The sequence below is a fragment of the Kryptolebias marmoratus genome, linkage group LG13 (genome assembly GCF_001649575.2).
Source record: "Kryptolebias marmoratus isolate JLee-2015 linkage group LG13, ASM164957v2, whole genome shotgun sequence".
NCBI lineage: Eukaryota > Metazoa > Chordata > Actinopteri > Cyprinodontiformes > Rivulidae > Kryptolebias > Kryptolebias marmoratus.
Window position 1 is genome coordinate 25,926,515 of NC_051442.1, and position 15,599 is coordinate 25,942,113.

Sequence of the window (15,599 nt, forward strand, 5' to 3'; positions counted from 1 at the left end):
CCTAACAAAGTTCGATATGAGCTTGCAGGCCGGCTGCCGTCGCACCTAACAAGGTTCAAGCAAACCTGCAGGTCACGGCTCGGCCTAGGCCCGGCACCCTCTTTTGGGGGGAAGACCTACCTGAGCTTCGTTCGAGCCGATCATTCAAGCTCGCTGCGATTCTCAGCACGCACGTCTTCCGCCGGTGTCCGAGCGCCAAATCCTTGGTCCAATAAAATTGTCTAACTGCTGTTTCTCTCTTTGTGTGAGTCTCTACAGATTGAAATAAAGAAACCGCTTGGGTTGCTACGCAACGTGTTTAATGATGGTTAAGTATTGAATGGATGTAACGCTTGTCATGTATGCATGGATTGCACTTCCTCCACATACTATTTGATTGTGAAGTGGAAACTTTGGCTAAAATACTTGGCAACTGATATTGTCTGAAGGCCTACTGGTTGTTAACTTGTTGGATGGAATCTACTCTGGCTGAATTCATATGCATTGTATGTGTAATTCTAAATGTTCTGTTCTGGGATGGATTTCAAATGCATTGTCTATAGATTTTGAGTGCGTTTGGAAGTGTGTTGCTCCTCACAAAATAAAATCTAAACAAAGATGAGTGAAATAAACGCTGTTACTGAATGCACAAATTTGCGAACTGGAGAAAGAGAAATTAAAATTACTGCCAAAGCTTTGAAAAATAAGATTGTGTGGCTCCAGCATGAGTGCAAAAGTGCTGTCAATAAAATCAAAGCGCTTATTCCACAAATAAAAGTGTGCATGAAATCAAAAGAAAATGCTCCTGAAATCTCCTCAGAACTCAAATACACTGCGGAAAAGGAATTGACCGAACCTCCAGCTCCTGTCCCCATTGTACAGAACCCTCAGGATGAAGTTCAGCCCTGTGACAGCATTTCAAATATAAGCAAGAAATCATGCTTATGTAATTCTACTTCCTCAGTTTCACACTCATCTGCTTGCCTAGAAAGTGAAACACATCTGGCAATTTGGGCTGTAAAACAAAAGGCATTAATGTAAAAACATGCACTGGAAGAAGAAGAATTAATGCTAGGTAAAAGGAGAGAGCAGTTTGCGTGGAAAGAACAGGTTAAAGTTGCGTAAAAGAAGAGAATAACTTTTATTGGAAAATGATATTGCTAAAGAAAGCCAAATTAAGCTGTATTAAATCACAAAGCAATATCAACAGAAAATCAACTAATCATTACCTGTGTATTTAAATCAAGATCAAAGGTCAAAGGTTTCAGATGGGATGAACTCATACTGGAAAAAGAATCATTGAAAACAACAACCGAATGTCAATGCTACTGAATTTGTACCATCACTGCCCTTCAAATCAAAATCCAGTGCAATTGCAACCACACAGCTAGTTGTTGAGCCTGGAGTCACATACTCATCTGACCTGAAGCAGCTCCCCAGTCCTCCCTACATGGTTCAACATTATTTAACAGCTCATGAAGACACTGTTCCCAACATGACACAACAAGAAAATATGTTTTATCAAGTAAATGGATATCAAAGTGACAGTGGGCTGGACATAATGAGAAAACAAAATGAAATTACAACACTTTTAATACAACAATGTCTCTCATCACTACCAAAAAGGGGAATTCCCCGTTTTGATGGCAACCCACTCAAATATCATTCATTTATGAACGCCTTTGAGAATGGAGTGGAGTTAAATACTAGTAATAATGCTCACAGACTCCACTATCTTGAACAATACACAGAAGGATATCCAAAGAAACTGGTGAGGAGCTGTCAGCACATGGAGTCTGACAGAGGGTATGTGAAAGCTAAGACATTGCTGAGAGAATATTATGGCAATGAACACAAGGTGGCAGCAGCATACATGGAGAGAGCTCTGTTTTGGCCCACTATTAAAATAGAAAATGTGCAGGCTCTCCACAAGTACAGCCTTTCCCTGCGTGGATGCTCAATACGATGGAGGATGTGCAGTATATAAAGGATCTTAACACACCCACAAATATGCTGGACGTTATTAAAAAACTCCCCTATAAACTTTGAGACCCCTGGAGGAGTCATGCATGCAACCTGCAAGAAAAGCATAATAGAAGAGCAAAATTTACAGATATTGTCAATTTTGTAGAAAAACAACTGAAAATTGTGATAGACCCTGTGTTTGGGAACATCCAGGACACTGCACCATCAATTAAGCAGAATAAATCCAAACCTCACGTTTCAGCATCCAGGGCACCAGCTTTGCTACTACGGTGGATCGCATGAATAGAACAGTCCAGCCTGGGAACAGAGCTAAGGACACTAAACCTTCTGTCAAGATGACCTGTCCTTGCTGTACTGGAGGACACACATTGGATGTGTGTGCATGGATGGACAAAATGGCACACAACCAAAAATTTGACTTCCTGGAGGAGTATGGTGCTTGTTTTCGCTGCCTGTGTATAGGACATATCAGCAGAAATTGCCAAAGGAAGATTTTCTGTTCTAAGTGTGGTCAAAAACATCCAAATGTGCTCCATTAGGACAGTTCAGTACATGTAAAACAGGCTGAGAGAAGTGTCCAGGCGTGCAGCTGTAACTACACACATTATTACTAATAAAATTTCCAAAGCATGGTAAGACAATACTCTGTGGAGGATTGAGACCGTAATATAGTCTGGATTAACCATTTCCCTGCAGGTCAGCTTAATTAAGGCCAACCGTGGTATTATTTCGGGTAAGACCCAGGGTCCAGGACTGGTCTTTTAGCCTTTGAAGGTAAACTGAAGGGACCATTTCCCACAGACGACAGATGACCCCATTCCAGAACCTGTCTCCAAAGAGTGGTTGAGTTGGATGCAAGGGCTTCATCTTTTGGACAACTTTGATCTATGTCGATGTCTCAAACCACTGGAGTTTGGAAATGTTATTACTGTTAAATTACATAATTTCTGTGATACCTGAGTGGGTGATTATGGCACAGTTACTTACCTGTTGCTGCAGAATGAGCACCTCCAAACGTATAGCGCTTTCATCATGGGAAAGGCTCATGTCGCTCCACTGAAGAAAGTGACAATCCCAAGAATGGAACTGATTGCAGCAACCATTGCCAGTTGCATGGATGTTCTGTGGAAAAAAGAGCTTCACGTGAGTCTTCAAGAATCTGTGTTTTGGACTGATAGTGCTTCTGTGCTGAAATACATTAAAAGAAATACATTGAAGAGAAATGCTGCTATAAATGTTGTGCAAACCGGAGAGGATCCCACTACTCTCAGGTTGTGGCATGGTGGCTGAAATACAAGGAGTGGTTGTTATTTTGCAGATAAAGTGATCACATTAAAGCTGCATCAGTACCTGTCCAGATCACTAACAGAAAATAAACAAAAAACAGAAAAACTAAATGCAGCGATCAAGATCAAACCTCAGATTCATCCCCTGTCTAAAGCAACCACAAATTCATGAATTATCTGCCACCAAGACGCTTAAACTGGCTCTGCTAAATATAAGATCACTACCAGCAAAAGGACTATTAGTCAATGACTTCATCACTGAGCATAATATTGATGTTATGTTCCTAACAGAAATCTGGTTGAATGACAATAATGAATCACCTGTACTAATTGAATCAGCGTCTCCTAACTACATTTTTTTAAGTGAGAATAGAAAAAATAAATGAGGAGGGGGATCGCTACAATATTTCATGATTCACTTAAATGTAAAAAGGTTTTTCTGGGGAAATTTAACTCTTTTGAATATCTGTAAACTAAGATAAAAGGCCATAGACGAGCTCTGACACTAACTTTTTACAAAACCCCAAATTACATGGAGAATTTCTTCACTGACTTTAGTGAGCTTTTATCTGTTATATGCATTGATTATGACTGTTTATTAATTGTGGGAGATTTGAACATCCATGTTGACAAACCGGAAGACAGGTGCAAAAAATCTGTGATATACTTGAAAACTTTGGTCTGACTCAACATGGTAAAAAGGGAAATGCATAATCGAGGACACACTTGAGTTGATTATCAGTAAGGGTGTGAATATTTCCAAGGTCGATGTAACTGATGTCACCCTGTCTGATCATTTCTCCATTATCTTTGAAAGTACAGTCTCCATTGATTCACTTAGCAAAACAGATGTTATCACAAAATGTTCTTTTACAGACAACACAGCAGAAACTTTTGATCAAACCTACTTTTCCTCCTCACCTCTATGCTATAACCTTGTAGATGAATTGGTCGATAACTTCCATTCTAAAATTTCAGATATCATTGAATCCATTGCTGTCATTAAAGTGAAGGTCGTGTCTGGTAGGAACAAGTCTCAGTGGAGATATGCACAAATTGTTAAATCCGGGCTGAACATAAATAGCATAAAACTCAACTTCACGTTTATTATGAAATCTACAAAGAAAGACTGCAAAGCTTTCACTCCTCATTAAAACATGCAAGGGAAACATTCTTTGTGGAAATCATAAACAAAAACATAACAATGCTCGTGTTTCATTTGCCACAGTTGACAGGCTCACAGACTCTCCTGTGACTGCACCACCTGAACTCAACTCTAACAGGGCCTGCAATGAATTTGCCAACTACTTTGAAGTGAAGTGAAGTGAAATTTATTTATATAGCACTTTTCCGCAACAAGGCGATTCAAAGTGCTTTGCAGAGAAAACTTTCAAAATTAGAGGGTTAATCTAGACATCCACACCAAATCCAATATCAGTCCTATGCCCAAACATAACAAATGACACATGGTTTAGCTTTCACATATTTTATCCAATCTGCACCAAAATGCCAGAGAAATTATCTTTGTCTAGAACTGTATATCCATACACATACACATTATTCTCATCAAGAACTACAAAGGTGTTTTGCACTACTATCCTAACCTACAATGAGAATCTGCTATTTTGGTTTAAAGTTATCATTTTGATGCCACTTTTTTTTTATTTCTAGCCAAGTGCAGCCAGTTCATAAGGGCAGGTGGGTGCTGCCCACACATAAAAAAAAATAAAAAAAAATATTAAACATTTGCCCCACAAAGTAATTCCTGTTTATAAAGAATTTGAATTACTTAATTACTTAGATTTTTTCTGTGTTTTTCAATTATTTTGATCATTTTAAATGATTTTTTTTGTTTGTGATTTTGTTCTCAGGTTTTTACTTATTTGCAGTTATAGGGCGGTACAGGTCACAGACTGATTTAACATAAAGCCTGTCAGCAGTGATCAGGACTGCAGGGCAGCTCCAACAGAGTCTTACTGGGACGTAAAAAGTTCTGCTGGTTTTATCTCAGTGATATGACCACCACTAACCTTACAGCTCACGTGATCTTAGGAATAGTTACAGCAAAACCTGCTGTGTCCAACAGTGGAGATGTTCTGTTTATGAGACTAAATTAGAAGATAAATTATCAGTCAGCAGCTTGGAGCAGACTGACCGGACATAAACAGAACACAGAAAACTAAAAACAGAGAGGAGATATACAACAGGACGTTTTCTTCAACATGGTAGGCCCATTTTATGTCTATATTTAGATCAGCTGCATGTGGAGCTTATTTATTTAATTCTGTGGCTTCTTAAAGTGTGTATCTACTGCAGCTCAGTGGTCACTTCTGGAGTTTTTTAATCTTGAAGCTACAGGTTCAAGCCCAAGTGAGGGCTGTAATTAAAAGGTTTATTGTATATTTCAACCTGGAGAGACTCACAACAAAGAGAAGCTGCAATTAAATGGTTTTATTTGACATGAATGACATTAGATATTTGGCGCTCGGACCTCAGCGGAAGACGCGAGTGTCGACAATAGCAATGTGCTTCGAGGAGAAGCTCAGGTTGAGCATTAGAGGCGTCTTCCCCGGGCCGGACACTGGTGGTGGAGGTCGAAGAGGGGAAGGAAGCTTGAGGGAGCTGGGAAACTGGGGTGGAGAAGGGGTGGAGGTGGGCTGAAGTTCAAAATGATTACAGGATCCTCAGATTCAAGCTTGATTATTTCCTAGGTTTGGTAAGGAGACTGGTAGTAGCAGACCCTATGATAGACCCTATGAATAAAACCTCCAACCCACAGAACACACAGGACAATGACTTGTAGAACAGAAAATTGTGTTTATATGTTTACCTTTTTCAGTTCCATTCACCTTCTTGTTATACACAGTAACACTTAACAAAAACTTAAAATGTCCTTGACCCACTATGTACACTATGTACTTCTTTGGAAGCTAAGATGGAAGAAATTATTGTAAATGACTGAAGTGAACTGGGGCTGCAGATATAGTGGCAGCACACTTCTGAGATGGAGGCATTTTCACCTTTATGCATATGTTTAATATCATAATTGCTGTAAACACAGAGGCAGTGAAGGGCTTGGTAGAACTTAAAAGTTTATTTTATGACTCAGGAGTCATCATGCGTGACTTGTTCTGAATTAATATGCTGATCTGACACAGTTTTCTTCTCAGTAGTAATGAAAGCGCTCCTTAGACAATTCACATGCACCTCAGCTGTCTGTGTGCCTCGCAAGTGAGTGGTCACTGATGTCGAAGATCGTACCAAAGTCAAAGGATATATGTATCTTTATTTTCAAGGCATCATGGGAAGAACTGTTTTGTCAAATTCATGCTGCATCAGTATAAAACCTTTTCCTGATTTCAATGAAACACACACATTTACATACCTAGACTTGCGTGGATTTCCTACTGAAACATGGCATTGATCTAAATCAAGAAAATGATGTACGCAAACAAACAATATGAAACTCTGTTCACACACAACATTTCTGGCTGTGCAAGCACATTTCTTTTGTACAGACAGATCAATGCAGAACAGAGTACACATGAGACACTTATCCTGACACGCCTCTTCTTAAATATACAAATGGATGCAAATATGTCCTGCACTTGTTCTTTCCTCTGTATAATCAGAAATCATGTCTATATTCAGGAAAATGAGGACTTTCACATAATGTGAGTTTGAGAGGCTCATAAATAAGGTAGTGGGGCATAGAAATGTTGGGTTTGACACGCTCTCCTTTGGCATTAAGAGAAGTGACAGTGTGTGCTGCTTTGGTCAGAGCAGTGCACACAATTACCAGAAAATAGTCAGACATAAAAGCAAAATGAAACAGATCAGCTGACCAATACCATCACTGTCCATTAATCTTTTACACAATCTACATGGAATATATACTGTTATTGTAAATTAATGCAGAAGTACCTCTATGAAACTAGGCCATTTGTGGGACACATTTGTGACGCTGAGGCATTTTCAACTTCATGTAAAGTCTCATACACAAAAACACAAATCAAACTGTTACTATAGTGATTGAATCACGCTCAAACAGATCCTCCTTTGTGATGGCAAAAACTCAGGCTTTCAGCTCAATATAGCTGCAAAGCAGAAAATCTTGCTCAAAAGTACAGCCCTGAGGTGTGTCCAGTAATTGTTTTCACATTGTTCACAGTCTCATAGCACAACCTCTAAGTGTTGGTAAAAGTGGGGCTACACACATTTCCACTGTCTTCATTTTTTGATACATCCAAACTTTTGCTTGGACAAAGTGGTATACCACTTTTTTGTGCACACACTCTTAGTACATGAGGCCCCTGGGGATGTGCGTAACCAATTAGTTTATAGATGTGGTCATTTGAAATTATTGTAAATGACATCCTGGTATATTTCTGTGCCTAAAGAAAATAAATATGTTTAGTGTTTTGCAAAATTTGTGAAGCTGACATTGTGCTTATAGTTGTGCAAATCTGGGATGCTGTTTTTCAACTTAAATGTAAAGCTTTGGAAATTGTGAAAACCTTTTTAGAATGTAAGCAACCATAAATCACTTTGAAAAATCAAATTATATGAACAATGTGAGTTTGACATGGCAAACATTTTTTTTACAAGAGTATGTCTTACAAAGGTGTTTCATTCTGCAAAAGAGCTGTGCTATTATGCAAAAAGTGTGTGATTATGCTACCTGTGTTAAGTATTTTTGGAAAATGGGAGCTCTATTTTCAAAATTATGCCTAAACAATTATAAGATAAAAAGAATTCATATCATAAACCGTTCAGTGGATTATTGTATCTGAACACATGAGGGCAGCATTTTACCACAAACTGTATAAAACAGCTCCACACTGGCTCCACGTTATATTAGTATAACACATAATCACAGTTTAATATTTAATTTCTAAGAAACAATTGTTAGGACATTAGTAAACTTTGGCATTCATGTGCTTTAGTTTAAAAAGCAATGGTTGGAGTCTATAAACTCTGAATCTCACAAATAACTAAGAAGCTTCTTTGTTCGTGTGAAGAGAATGTCTGAATGTTGTGAGAGTGTGGTCATGATTCATAAGGTTCACCTGTACATCTGAAGTGAGAGACTGCCCCAAGGGAGTGGAGGGCAATAACATTAAAGAGGCAAAAGAACAGAGCGCAGCAGTAAATCTGGAGGAGTATTACACCGTGTCAAACGTTGGCTGCCAGTAAACTGCAGCTTGGCTCTTTTCCTCCATGATTCCTCCTGCTGTCAGGGTCAGTTTACACAGACCCCTTTGCCCCCAGCCCCTTCTTGACATCAGCTCTGTTTCATTTCATCTGGCTGTGGGCAGGTGGATGACACTTACAGGTAGCCTGTGAGCTCTTACTGACCTGACAGAGCAATTAAATCATTTTTACAGGGTTTGTTGTATGTTGCCTGTAAGCTAAGACTGTCATTTGAGCATTTAAACAAATGAGAGTGTGCGTTCTCTACACAGAGGAGGATGGGAGGGAGGGCATTCAGGCAGGGAATGGCTGAAAACAGTGGATTAAAGAAAAGGTCATGGCCTTGCTGATGGGATTTTTCTGAAAATATAGCTCTGCCCTGCAGCACTGTTTTCCTTTAAAATATATAAATAATATTCAGCATTCTGGCTGCAATAGGAAAAATAGAAAATACAATGGGAAAGGCAAGTGTCTTTCTATCAGATTTCCAAATATATGTAGGTAAATAATAAAACATCTGCTGTACAAGGTCATGAAGCAGAAGAGCATGTGTACTTACAGTCAAATCTAAAAGACAAAAGAAAAAAATTGGGGGATAAAAATAATATCTATTTAGTGCATCAACTCTTCATTCCTAAAACAGCATGGGTCAGAGCTTTATGCCAAGTAGAAACAGGTGTATAATCTTCCTTCTGTAAATAAAAAGGAGAGAAGAGTGAGGTCAAGGTTTTGCTTTGTGACCTCTACAAAATCCCTGCACTTTTTCATCTGAAGTCTATGTTTAATACCTAATGAGATGAAAATCTGTTATCACGTGACAGCAGATAATCCATGGATGCTAAAAATACAGAATGTTATGTTAAGATGGAGACTGTAAAAACTCTGAAATGTGGTTTGTTGTGTATCTATAATTGATGTCATCAACAAAATGTACTTGGAGCAAAAATTTGCCTGAGCAGACTCTGTAAGCCACCTGGCTTTGGATGAAGTAATAATAATAATAATTATTATTATTTAACATAGTTTAACTAAAAGAGTTAAGATTCATCAAACTCTCTTAAACAAGATAAACAGCATTGAAAGTATAGTGTTCTTTTTAAAGGAAAGATTATCTTCTCTTCTTCCTCAGGTTCAAACTCCTTCTACTGTAATTCCTCCTTTGGCCTCTGATCAACTCACCAACCCAGTCATGGTTCATGAACAAATTTCCAGGCCACGCAAACCCTTTGATGGTAACCCAAATTGATGTGGGGGTTTTGTGCGCCAGTACGCCTCAGCTTTTAAACAAGCCCCATCCACATATGATGCTGACTGCTCTAAGATGTCCTACATTATCAGAGCTCTAACTGGTTGTGCCCTTCGCTGATCTGAAGCCTTTCCAGATTCCCATCCCTTTGATCAGTTAACTTACAGTAGGTTCCTTTTAGTATTCTAAAAGGGTTTTGACAGTGTACTTCAAGAAGATGATGCAGCTAAAATAATGTTAGCAAAGAAGCAAGGGAATCAGTCCATGGCAGAATACTCAATCTCCTTCCAGGTCATGGCAGAGCGGACAGGACGGATTGACAAGGCACTCTAAGAAGCGTTCATAAATTCCCAAACAGAGCAATTGAAAGACCAGTTAGCTACCTGTGATGAACCACTTTTCCTCAACGAGGTAATAAATTTAGCGATCAGCATTGATAATTGTCTCAAGGAATCAGTGTTGCCAGGTGTACGATATTTATCGTATTTGTACGATAATTTTGCCCTCTGTACGATGTACGATCAATAATCCCAAAAGAGGCCAAATATACGATAATTTGACCATTCTGTAAATGTGTGGTTGTAATCTGTTGTAATCACCCTGTCGCAACTACCTGTCAGGGTTTTTTTTTTGTGAAACCTGAAGGCATCAGTTTCAGGAAACAGGTGCACGATTGGCTGGAATTTTCAGCCATTTGTACTTTTATAAATGTGAGCTACGAGTGACGTGTATGCGTTTGCCACAGAACAACGGCCATGATTGGCCGAACAGTCTGCTGCGCCCGCCCCATGAGTGAGGAAAAAAAAAAAAAAGAAAGAAAGAAGCAGAGCCAGTCTGGAAGAAGAAGCGCTGAGTGCCTGTCAGACACTATTCAACACTAGAGTGATTTTAGCGCATCAATAGACTTGTTATTTTGGTTATGACGGGTGTACAATAATTTCCCTCAAAATATGATAATTTTATGTCTCTGGTACGATAACCCTACATTTCTGACCTGGCAACACTGCAAGGAATTCTCTAAGGAGAAGAACTAAAAGTACCATCAAACTTAAACTTGCGGTGTCTCTCTCTTTCTACTACTCCGTCATCCTGTAAACTAGCTCCCACCGTGACTCCTGAACCCATGCAACTTGATCATACATGTCTATCTCCAGAAGAACATCAAATCAAGTCCCAGAGCGCATCTGCCGTCGACGCCATGTTGGACGGATCTCTCCTCTCTCTGAGAGCCAACAGAAGTAAACACAGAGCGAGCAGCTATGATCAGATTTTATATCAGGGTGGATTACCTTTCACAAGTAAGAATAAACAATAATTTTAATTACTTGACCATATTTTATATTATGTCATCGTCGCTAACGTTATTTGGCAAACAACAAAATGCTAACAGGAGGAACTGGTGCTCTCTCTCATTAGCTCTTTCTGGTTTTTTTTCTTCAAAATTTCAAGGTTTCCCAGTAACACAGATTTAAGGAGGCAATGGGAAGCTGCAGTAAGAAGGGAGGGTTTGTGAGGATCCAGAGTCTTTTGTCCCCGCCCTGCTGGTGGTACCAAGTACTCTTCCTCCTCAGCTGCAGCCAATTAACTTGATGAGCAGTACTGGTATTTAAGCCTGTGGCTGGTGCCAGATCTTCGCTGGAGCATCGCGCCTTATGGGTTAGGATCTCAGCCTTAGACCTATGTATTTGAAAACCCTCAACTACGATAACCCTTTGCCTTGTTTGTTCTCCCCTCTTTGCCTCAGGAACTGCTGTACTGTGTTTTGCAAATACCTGCCTGTCTGGAACTACAGCTGCACTTACCTGCTGGACTTACCTCTCATCGGATTGTGGATCTTCCTTCTCCTGGAACGTTTCAGTTGGATATTGTTGTCTCCACGCCTCTCTCCACGTCACACCTGTAAGAAAAGAACTATTAACCATTGCCTCATTCTATGCACAAAAAAACGAACCTGTACCCGAGACTGACCTTGCTCCCCTCCTTGCCATTTCAGATCCTCCTGACCACTCCTCCCTGTTGCACATTTTTGATAATTGGAAATAAAATCACTTACCTTTTACCTTGTCTCTGTGTCTGGTTTCCTGTCCTACTCTTATGACAAATCCTTGTTCATGTCAGGGTTTTGTTGCTATAGTCGTCTCAGTTCTGTAGTGAACATTTCAAACCAGAGAACTTTAACAGGACTGGCTTAGAGATGCTGTGACCCCATCTGTCTTCAACTTCCCATCTCATCTCCAAAAAAAAGGTGATTTTTTTTTTACTATACATGTTAACAGAAATGTCTATGATTCATATGTAAAACTAAAGTTAATATCACATTTTGTTAAACCTATTTTTACCTGTTAGTTCTTTCTGCATGTTTAGGAATTAATGATTTGTTTTTTTTATTTGTAGGGATCTGGAGTTCTCTCCGCCCTGTGGGCGGCGCCTCTAACCTCCCTTTCTACCAACTGCTGGTGATTCCGGTTGATGAGCAGTACTGGCATTTAAGCCTCCGGCTGGGTTCAGATCGCTAACTGAAGATAAAGCTAGCTTTAGTTGATAAAGCTAACTTTATCAATGCCTTGCAGGAAGCCCTCAGGGATCTTCTAGCTGGGAGAGACGAGCCACGCACATTGGATGAACTGATCACATTAACTATTCGCCTCGACAACAGACAACAAGAGAGACTGCGTGAAAAGTCCTTCAGTTCCCAGTGCACCCGCCCTTTTTCGATCCGCTCAACCACCGAGAGTCCTGGAGTATACCCCCCCCTCTTCCGGAAATGGAGCCGGAGTGCATGCAGGTGGGGCGCGCCAGGCTGAGCACTGAAGAGAGGCAACGACGCTATGAATCTAAGGAGTGTTTCTACTGTGGGGACAAGAGACATTTCCGTGCCAGGTTCCCTGTTCTGTTAAAATGACAAGCTCACCAGACACCCGAGGGATTCTAGTGAGCAGTTTTTCCTCATTCTCTCATTTCGTTGCCCATGTCACAGAAAATATTAGGCTTCCCGTGGCTCAGGAAGCACAACCCAGTGATCAACTGGACTGAGAGAAGGATTGTGTCGTGGAGTGATTTCTGCCTGAAGAACTGCCTCCAGTCCACCATGCCTGTTCTGTCACCAAAGAGGGAGCCCCCTGAGAAAGTTGACCTATCTAAAGTCCCACATGAGTACCATGATCTGGCCCCAGTGTTCAGTAAGGCCAAGGCCCTGTCCTTACCACTACACAGGCCATATGACTATGCCATTGAGCTTTTTCCAGGGGCTCCCCTCCCTTCAAGTCGGCTGTTCAACCTCTCTGGACCTGAAAAAGACTCTGAGAACCTACATCAAGGAGTCACTCTCATCTGGCATCATTCGTCCCTCCACTTCGCCCGGCAGCGCTGGCTTCTTCTTCGTGGCAAAGAAAGATAAAAGCCTCCGCCTCTGCATTGACTACCGAGGACTCAACCATATAACAATAAAGAACAAGTATCCCCTACCCCTAATCAACTCGGCCCATCAACAACTCCACTCAGCCACCATCTTTATGTAACTGGACCTCCATAATGCATACCACCTGGTAAGAATAATGGAAGGGGACGAATGGAAGACCGCATTCAAGACTCCCCTGGGACACTTTGAGTCTCTGGTTATGCCCTTTGGACTTACTAATGCCCCTGCCATATTTCAGTCTCTCATAAACGATGTACTATGAGATTTTCTAAACAGATTCGTTTTTGTCTACTAAAATGACATTTTGATCTATTCTCAGGACTCTGCTCAACATCAGCGACAGGTGCGGGCCGTACTCCAAAGGCTGTACGAGAACCAGTTCTTCATAAAGGCTGAACAGTGTGTGTTCAGTGTACTCTCTGTATCTTTCTTGGGTTTTATTTTTGGGCAAGGCTACTACAAGACTGACCCTGAGAAAGTAAGAGCAGTGGCTGAATGGCCGGTTCCTTCCGACGCCAACTTCAGAGGTTCCTGGGATTCACTAATTTTCATCGCCGATTTATCAAAGACTACAGCAGGGTGGCTGCTCCCCTTACTCAACTCACAATAGTCAAGAAGTCTTTTGTGTAGTCTCCAGAAGCCAAAGCTGCATTTGGTGAGTTGAAGTCACGTTTTGTCTCTGCTCCCATTCTCCATCACCCTGATCCTAAGGTTCAATTCACTGTAGAAGTTGATGCATCAGACTCAGGCATAGGGGCTATTCTCTCCCAGAGAGCCCCCACTGATAACAAGATTCATCCGTGTGCTTACTTCTCTTGACGTCTATCCCCAGCTGAACGCAACTATGATGTTGGCAACCGGGAGTTGTTGGCAATCAAGTCGGCCCTGGAGAAGTGGCTGCACTGGTTGGAAGGCACCAAAAATCCATTTTTAATCTGGACGGACAATAAAAACCTTGCCTACCTTCAGACCGCCAAGAGGCTCAACCCCCGACAAGCCAGGTGGTCTTTGTTTTTTGATAGTTTCAACTTTTCCATCACTTACAAGAACATCAAGCCAGATGTCCTGTCCAGATTATGGTCCGGCTCCGAGAGATCCAACACCGAAGAACCTATAATTCCGGCCACCATGTTCATAAGCTCCCTCACCTGGGCCATTGAGAGGGAGATCTTGGATGCCAAGCAGTCGGAACCAGACCCAGGCGGAGGACCCCCTGACAAAATGTACGTACCTAAATCTGTCAGACCTAGAGTGTTGGATTGGCTCCATTCAAATCAATTTTCATGTCACCCCGGTATTAATCGCATGCTAAGCCTAACTGCCAGATATTTTTGGTGGCCTTCACTGTCGGCTGACGTGAAGGAGTTTGTTACAGCTTGTCCTACCTGTGCCAATTTTAAAAGCAGCAACCGACCCCCAGCAGGCCTTTTGCAACCACTACCGGTCCATAGTCGTCCATGGTCCCACTTTGCACTGGACTTCATCACAGGTTTGCCCCCGTCACAGGGTAATACCGTCATTCTTACTGTGATCGATCGTTTCTTATGCCCTTTCATTAAACCAATGACCCCACAATTTTTCAAGCATTTGTGAATGACATATTAAGAGACTTTTTGGATCAGTTTGTTTGTGTCTATTTCTAATCTACTCCCAGGTCATCCAACAGCACCAGAGTCGCGTCAGGTTGAATTTGCAAAGACTGTTAGAAAATCAACTATTCATTAAGGCTGAAAAATGTGAATTCCATGTACCAAATGTTTCTTTCCTGAGTTTCATCATTGAGAGTAGGCAGGACTTGACAGATCCAGAAAAAGTAAAAGCAGTCACTGAATGGCCAACACTGGAAAATTGGAAACAACTCCAATGCTTCTTTGGATTCACTAACTTCTACTACAGATTCATTAGGAACTACAGACAAATCTTTGCCCCATTCACTCAGCTCACTTATTCTCTTTGCCAGTTCACTTAGACCCTTGAGGCCTACACTTCTTTCCATGAGTTAAAAACACTGTTTACAGCTGCTGCTATTTTGTCCCAAATAGCAATACATCCTTGACATGGATGCATCAGATTCTGTGGTTGGGCAGTTCTGTCACAATGCTCTAAAGAGAATGGGAAACTACATACCTGTGCCCTCTTCTCTCCAAGGTTGTCACAAGTAGAAATAAATTATGACATTGAAAATTTAGTTACTGGCCATAAAATTATCCTTGGAGGAGTGGAGACATTGTCTTTAAGGTACAGAACAACCTTTTATTATTTGAACTGATCACAAGAACCTTGCATACATACAAACCGCCAAGAAATTAAATACAGGCGCTGGTCATAAAATTAGAATATCATGAAAAAGTAGATTGATTTCAGTAATTCCATTTAAAAAGTGAAACTTGTATATTATATTCATACATTACATACAAACTCATATATTTCTAATGTTTATTTCGTTTAATTTTGATGATTACAAATGACAACAAATGAAAATCTCAAATTC